Genomic DNA, 9,073 nt, shown 5'->3' on the forward strand with positions numbered 1-9,073 from the left:
ACCCAGCACCATAACTATTCCAATATTCTATTTATCTATATATTTACTATAACCAGTGATATTTTTACTTTCATAAGATCTTTTGTTGTTTTTCCTGTCCATTTATTTCAATTAAAGCTGTTGCTTTTATCCCATCTTTAAACCAGGTCTAGTGGTGGTACGTTGCATCAAATTCTGTTTAACGAGGGCAATTGTGATATCTCCTTGTTTAAAGGACAATTTTGTCCTATGTTTGATGGACAGTTATTCTGGTAATAATATTCTTGTTTGGTAGTTTTCTTTCCTCTAGGATTTTCCGCTTATTATTCCATTCTCCTCTTGTATTAAAGTTTCTAATGTAAAATCTGCTGTCTCACTTATAAGGGCTTGTTAGACAGTAATTTTATTATTATTATTGAATTATATTACATACAATGCTATATTAGTTTCAGGTTTACAACACATTGATTTAAAAATTATTTTCAATGTTTGATTCTCACTAATGTAAATGTAGTCACCATCTTTAATCATACAGTTTTATTACAATATCATTAATTATATTCCCTATGCTGTACTTTTCAAATCCCGTGACATTTATAGTATAACTTGAAGTCTGTATCTCTTAATCCCCTTTGTCTCTTTCACCAATCCCACCATCACCGCTTATGTGACAGCCACCAGTTTGTTCTGTCGATTTATAAGTCCATTTGGTTTAATTTTTTTTTTTAGTTTATTTACTTTTGAAAGAGAGAGACAGAGCATGAGCAGTGGAGGAGCAGAGAGAGGAGACATAGAATCTGAAGCAGGCTCCAGGCTCTGAGCTGTCAGCACAGAGCCAGATGCAGGGCTCCAACCCATGAGCAATAAGATCATGACCTGAGCCTAAGTCGGACATTCAGACATTTGGACATTCAGACTGAGCCACCCAGGTGCTCCTATTTGGTTAATTATTTGATGTTTGTTTTTTATTTGTACATTTTGTGTTAAATTTAATATAATGAATATGGTATTTGCCTTTCTCTGATGTATTCACAATACATGATACCCCGAAGGTCCATTCATGTTCTTGCACATGGCAGGGTATCATTATTTTTTATAGTTGACTAATATTCCACTGTACATATTAACCAAATTTTTATTCATTCATATTTGGATGGGCACTTGGTTTGCTTCCATGTCTTGGCTACTATAAATAATTCTGCAATAAACAAAATATTCACATATATTAGAATTAGGTTTTCATTTTATTGTGTAACTACTCATGGTGGAATGACTAGATCACTTTGTATTTCTACTCTTCTTTTATTGAAAACTCCATACTGTTTTTTATTGTGGTGGAACAAATTTACATTGCTGCCAACAGTGTATGATAATTTATACACTTTTTTCCATACCCTTGTCAATATTTATTATTTCTTACAATTATTTTAGTCATTAAAACAGGCCTGAGGTGATATCTCATTGTGCTTTTCACTTGCATTTTCTGGACAATCATGCTGAGCAATTTTTCATTTCATTTCATTTCATTTCATTTCAATCTTTTCATTTTAGTTTTTGGTAGTGGATGTCTTCTTTGTAAAATATTCAGGTCATCTGCCCATTGTTTAAATCACTCTGTGTGTGTGTGTGTGTGTGTGCACGTGTGTGTGTGTGTGTGTGTGTGTGTGTTAGAGTTGAGTTAAGATCTTTGTATATTTTGATTATTAACCCGTGTTTTTGAAATAATTTTTGCGAATATCTTCTCCCATTTGGATGTGGTCCTTTTGTTAAATTTCTGGGTTTCTCTGTTGTGTGTGTGTGTGTGTGTGCATGTTGTTTAGTTGTGCACAATTTTATTTTGATTCAGTCACAATTGTTCATCTTTGTTTTTATTTTCATTGCATTCTAAGAGTTATTTATTAATACATTGTTAATGTCAAAGTCTAGGAGAATACTCCTGTTCTTTATTTATTTTAGGAGACTTATAATTTCATTTTATTCTATTTTTTATATTTTTATTAAATGTATTGTCAGTTTAGCTAACATACAATGTATTGTGTCCTCCTAGTTTTGGGGATATATTCCTGTGACTCATTGTTTACATACGACACCCAAGGCTCATGGCAATAAGTGCCCTCCTCAATGCCCATCACGTATTTTCCCCCTCTGCCTGACTCTCCTCCCCATCAAGGAGAGTACACATCAAGGGGACTCTCCTCCCCATCAAGCCTCAGTTTTTACTCTATATTTTAGAATATTTTATGGTTTGCTTCCCTCTCTGTTTGAAACTCTATGTTCCTCTTCCCTTGTCCCATGGTCTTCTGTTAAATTTCTCAAATTCCACATATAAGTGAAAACATATGATATCTGTCTTTGTCTGCTTGTCTTATTTCACTTATCATAATACCCCCTAATTTCATCCACATTGTTGCAAATGGCAGGATTTCATTCTTTCTCATTGCCAAGTAGTATTCGATCGTATATACAAACCACCTTTTCTTTATCCATTCATCAGTTTGTAAGGATTTGGGCTCTTTCCATAATTTGACTATTGTTGAAAGTGCTGCTATAAACATTAGGGTACATGTTCCCCTTGAATCAGCACTCCTGTGTCCTTTGGATAAATTCCTAGTAGTGTTATTGCCGGGTCATAGGTAGTTCTATTTTTAAATTTTTGAGGAAATTCCACGCTGTTTTCCAGAGCAGCTACACCAGTCTGCATTCCCACGAACAGTGCAAGAGGGTTCCTATTTCTCCACATCCTCACCAACATCTGCTGTTTCCTGAGATTTTAATTGTAGCCACCCTGGCTGGTATGAGATCATAGCTCAGTGTGGTTTTGATTTGTATTTCCCTGATGATGACTGATGTTGAGCATCTTTTCATGTGTCTGTAGGCCATGTGGATGTCTTCCTTTGAAAAGTTTCTATTCGTTAATTCTGCCCAACTCTTCACTGGATTATTTGTTTTTGGGTGTTGAGTTTGGTAAGTTCTGTATAGATTTTGTGTATAACCCATTGGCTAATATGTCATTTGCAAATAAATTCTCCCATTCCGTCGGTTGCCTTTTAGTTTTGTTGATTGTTTCCTTTGCAGTGAAGAAGCTTTTTATCTGGATAAGGTCCCAATAGTTCATTTCTGCTTTTATTTCCCTTGCCTTCAGAGACATGTCAAGTAAGAAGTTTCTTTGACTGACGTCAAAGAGGTTGTTGCCTGTTTTCTCCTCTACAGTTTTGATGGTTTCCTGCCTCCCTTTTAGGTCTTTCATTCATTTTGAGTTTATTTTTGTATATGGTGTAAGAAAGTGATCCAGTTTTATTCTGCATGTTGCTGCCTCGCTCTCCTAGCACCATTTGCTAAAGAGACTGTCTTTTATCTATTGGACACTGTTTACTACTTTGTCAAAGATTACTTGGCCATACATTTGTGGGTCCAATTCTGGATTATCTATTCTATTGAATTGGTCTATATGTCTGTTTCTGTGCCAGTACAATACTGTGGTGTTGATTACAGCTTTTAGTAGAAGCTCAAGTCCAGAATTGTGATGTCTCATGCTTTGGTTTCCTTTTTCAATGTTACCTTGGGTATTTGGATTCATGTGTAGTGCCATACAAAATTTAGGGTTGTTCTAGCTTTGAGAAGAATTCTGGTGCAATTTTAATTAGGATTGCATTGAATTTGTAGATTGCCTTGAGTAGTAGTGATGTTTTAACAATATTTGTTCTTCCACCCATGAGCATGGGATGTTTTTCCATTTCTTTGGATCTTCTTCAATTTCCTCCATAAGTTTTCTATAGTTTTCAGCACACAGGTCTTTACATCTTTGTTACATTTATTCTTAGGTCCTTTACGTTTCTTGGTACAATTGTAAGTGGGATCAATTTCTTGAGTTCTCTTTCTGTTGTTTCATTATTGGTGTATTGAAATGCAACCGATTGTTGTACATTGATTTTGTACCCTGCCACTTGGCTGAATTCATGTATTAGTTCTAGAAGCTTTTTTGGTGGAGTCTTTCAGGTTTTCTATGTAGAGTATCATGTCGTCTGAGAAAAATGAAAGTTTGAACTCTTGTTTGCCAATATGGATGTCTTTTATTTCGTTTTGTTGTCTGATTGCTGAGGGAGCCTAGGACTACCTACACTATGTTAAATAACAGTGGTGAGAGTGGACATCCCTGTAGTGTTCCTGATCTCAGGGGGAAAGCTCTCACTGTCCCCCTATTCAGGATCATATTAGTTGTGGGCTTTTCATATATGGCTTTTCTCATGTTAAGGTATGTTCCTTCTACCCCAAATTTCTTGAGGATTTTTGGTAAGAAATGATGCTAAGTGAAATAAGTCAGTCAGAAAAAGACAGATACCATATGTTTTCACTCCTATGTGGATCCTGAGAAACTTAACAGAAGACCATGGGGTAGGGGAATGGGGAAAATTATAAACAGAGAGAGAGGGAGACAAACCTTAAGAGACTCTTAAATACAGAGAACAAACTAAGGATTTATGGGCCTGGGGAGAGGAGAAAGTGGGTGATGGGCATTGAAGAGGGCACCTGTTGGGATGAACACTGGGTGTCGAAAGGAAACCAACTTATAATAAAGTATATTAAAAATAAAATTTTAAATTTAAAAATTAAAAACAAAGATGCTGTATTTTGCCAAATGCCATTTGTGCATCTACTGACAGAGTCATACGGTTCCTAACCCTTTCTTTTATTAATGTGCTGTTTCGCATTGATTGATTTTGTAATAGTGAACCAGACCTGCAGCCTAGGAATGAATCCCACTCGATCAGAATGAATACTTTTAGTGTACTATTGATATCAATTTGATACTATATTGTTGGGAATTTTAGCATCCATGTTAGTCATGGATATTGGCCTGTTATTCTCCTTTTTTGTGAGGTCTCTGTCTGGTTTAAGAATCAAGGTAATACTCACTTTATAGAATGATTCCAGAAGCTTTCCTTCTTTTTCTACTTTTAGGAACCTACCCTTCTCAAAGAAGCAATATTAACTCTGCTTTAAATTTCTGGTAGATTTCCCCTCAGAATCCAACTGGACCAGGACTCTTATTATTGGGGGAGATTTTTTATAACTGATTCAATTTCTTAGCTAGTTATGGGTCTGTTCAAACTTTCTATTCCTTCCCATTTTGAGTTGTTGTAAGTTGTGGGTGTCTAGGAATTTGTCCACTTCCTCTAAGTTGTCCAGATTGTTGGCATATCATTTTTCATACTGTTCTACAATAATTGAATATATTTCTATGATGTTGATTGTGGGTCTATTTGGGACCCTCTCTATTCTTTTTGAGAAGTCTAGGTATAGTATTATCAATTTTGTTCATTTTTTCAAAAAGAAAAAAAAACAACTCTTTGGTTCATTGATCTGTTCTACTGATTTTTCTTGTTCCTTGAGATAGGAGTCGATTACAATGTATTTTCTTCTTAGGACTAACTTTGCAGCATCTCAAAGGAAAAGGAAAAAAGGAAAGGAAAGGAATGGAAAGGAAAGGAATGGAATGGAACAGAACCGGAAGGGAAGGGAAGGGAAAGGAAAGGAAAGAAAAGGAAAGGAAAGGAAAGGAAAGGAAGGAAAGAAATGGAAAGGAAGGGAAGGGAAGGTAGGGAAGGGAAACGAAGGGAACGGATGGGAAGGGAACAGAAAGGAAAGGAAGGGAAATTAAAGGAAGGGAAAGCAAAGGAAAGGAAAGGAAAGGAAAAGAAAGGAAAGGAGAAAGGGAAAAGAAAAGAAAAAAAAAACAAACGAGAAAAGAAAAGAAAAGAAAAGAAAAGAAAAGAAAAAACCGCTGGTGCTATTTCCACCACACTAGAGCTGATAATTTGGAGCATTCTGTGAGCAGTAGACTTGGTGTATCCAAGGCAGGGAGGGCTGTGTTGGTTCTCTGTGGGAAATGTCTGCTGGCAGAACTGTCCTGGTAAAGAGGCCCCACAGGGCGTGGGGGTGGTGGGTGAGTAGAGGGTGGCTGATATGAGCAGCCCCAGCCTCCACTAGGGGTATTGCATTGCTCTCCGAATTCTGACCTTGCAACTGGGCAGTGGGTGAAGAGGGAAGATGGCATTGCCCTGGTCGTCTGTCCCAGGTGGGAGATCTCACACCTGCTGTTGTTGAGGGAGCCCTAACAGAAAAGCAATCTCCTCTTCTGTGCCTCAGGCTTCCATCATATATCTGCCCTCAACTCATCTCTGCCTCGACATTGACATGCTCAGCATCACAGCTCTCCTGTGTTTTATCTCTGGTGCATAGCTGGTATTAAAAACTCCAAATCTTGGGGCGCCTGGGTGGCGCAGTTGGTTAAGCATCCGACTTCAGCCAGGTCACGATCTCGCGGTCCGTGAGTTCGAGCCCCGCGTCAGGCTCTGGGCTGATGGCTCGGAGCCTGGAGCCTGTTTCCGATTCTGTGTCTCCCTCTCTCTCTGCCCCTCCCCCGTTCATGCTCTGTCTCTCTCTGTCCCAAAAATAAATAAAAAACGTTGAAAAAAAATTAAAAAAAAAAAAAAAACTCCAAATCTTACAGGACTCAGCAAGCTGTGGACCCAATCCCCTCCTCTGGAGGAGAGCCTCTCAGCACTACACCTGGTGCCCTTCTGTGCCGGAAAAACAATCGCATCCCCGAACAAGGGCCTGGAGTTTATGGTGAACCACAGAGAAATCTGTGACCAGGTTATGCACCCAATGTGTGGGACTCAGTCTTTGTTGTTGAACAGTTGCTCAAAGGTACCAGAGCGTCTTTTGTTCTTAAGAAGCTATATAGCCTCTTCCAACCGTACTCCAGGAAGGGGAATATTCTCAGCCAGTATGAACCAGGATTTCCCCATGCCATGCTTTCTGCTCTGGGCCTCTGCCCAATCCCCAGTAGCATCACATCCCACCAGGTTTGACTCTGGAAAGTGACACGCACTTACAAAAGCTCATAATTGGAGCTCCACTGTTTGCAAAAATTTGCAATAGAAAATTCCTCCCGATTCCCCAGTTAAATGATTTGGGAGGAGTCCTTTTCTTATGTGAACCCAATGCAGTACTCTCTCTCCCCCTCTGTCTTTCTCCTTTCTACAAAGAGTTCTCTCCCCTCTCTGACACTGAGGCTTTCTCTCCCTCAATTTATGTCTCCACACAGAATACCTGCCACTTCTCTCCCTCAGATTATGTATAATGTTTTCTTAATTCTCAGATCGATTTCCTAGATGTTCAAAATGATTTGTAGCTGATATAACTGTGTACTATGTACAAGGGAGAAAGGAAGTCCAGGGACCCTACTACTCTGCCATTTTAACTACTTTTGATATTTAATATCTTATGAGTTTATATTTGTGTATGTGGCCAAAGAAAGTGGTCCATTCTTGGGGCATCAGGTTGGCTCAGTTGGTTAAGCATCTGGCTTCAGCTCAGGTCATGATCTTGCAGTACGTGAGTTCGAGCCCTAGGTCAGGCCCTGTGTTGCTAGTTGACAGCCTGTAGACTGCATCCAATTCTGTGTGCCCCTCTCTCTATGCCTCTTCCCCACTTACACTCTCTCTCCAATGGATAAACATTAAAAAATTATATATATATGTGTGTATATATATATATATATATCACACACACACACACACACACACACACACACCAAAGTAACCACAAGCTTAAAAGAGGAAAGACATATAATTAAAATATTCTAAATTAGTTCAAACAACTTCTCTTTTGAAGATAAAAGTACTGGGGTGCCTGCGTCGCTCAGTCGGTTGGGTGTCTGACTTTGGCTCAGGTCATAATCTTATGATTCATGGGATTGAGCCTCGCGTCAGGCTCTGTGTGGACCGTACAGAGCCTGGAGCCTGATTTGGATGCTGTTTCTTCCTCTCCCTGCCCACCCCCTGCTCACTCTCTGTCTCTCTCCCAAAAATAAACACTATATTTTTTTAAGATCAAAGATGTTTTACTAAAAGCATATAGTAGTGACATCGTGAAAAATAGTAAAATAATAAAAAGAGAAGTGTAATTTGAATTCAAATAAAATACCACAAATTTTTGAAAGGTGTTTTCAAAAATCTATAAATTTATTGTCTCATAAGATTTACAAAAATTGTCTTTTTTCTCTGAAACATCTACTGCATTTGTTATGACTTACTAAGAGTTTGAATATGTGAATTAGATTCCTTTAACATCTTATTGAAAACACTTTCCTTGGGGCACCTGGGTGGCTCAGTCGGTTAAGCATCTGACTTCGACTCAGGTCATGATCTCACGGTCTGTGAGTTCGAGCCCCGCGTCGGGCTCTGTGCTGACAGCTCGGAGCCTGGAGCCTGTTTCGGATTCTGTGTCTCCCTCTCTCTCTGGCCCTCCCCCGTTCATGCTCTGTCTCTCTCTGTCTCAAAAATAAATAAACGTTTAAAAAAAAAGAAAACACTTTCCTTATCTCACCCTCCTCTTGAGTTTTGAACATTCAAATTTAATAAAACTGAGAAATGCATACTTACTTGACTGTCATTGCAGTGCATTCGTGTATATAAGCAGAGGCCTATTTAAGATAGTTTTAAGGCGGGATTCAGTAGCTCATCTCCATAATTATCATGTCATCTATAGAAGCTAAACAAGACCTGGTGTTTGGATGGTTAGACATAGGAGCCACCAAAAGAAAAACTGAACTTATTTTTAGGAGTATAACAAAGAAGGAGAAGCTTCTGGGTTCCAAACTTTCCCATGGATGAATTTGTTTTCCTATGTCACCTTGCCCTGGTAGGTTATATTGTCTCAGTTCTTGTCAACAAAATTTTAAACAATAACTCTTACTCCAGATGAATAGAATAGTGTGTCACATTTCCTTAATGCACCCCATAGGTTCAAGTACTTTCTAGTGGTCTGCACACATGTTCCCCATTAGCTTCTATTTTCAGATGACAATTAAGAACTTCCTTCTCATCCAGACCTCAAGGGACAGTTGTATAAGCTGATAATGCAACTTGGAATAAAAAAGACAACATTTACTAATGTAATGATGCTTATGCTACCACTGTAACATATGAACACTAAGTAAGACATTAAGTAAACATGTAAAAACCTATGTCATTCTTAGAGAGATAATTAAAAGAGGGCAACATACATAAAAAAGAGAGAATGAAGT

This window comes from Panthera onca, chromosome Y (genome assembly GCF_046562875.1).
Source record: "Panthera onca isolate mPanOnc1 chromosome Y, mPanOnc1 haplotype 2, whole genome shotgun sequence".
NCBI classification, from domain to species: Eukaryota; Metazoa; Chordata; class Mammalia; order Carnivora; family Felidae; genus Panthera; species Panthera onca.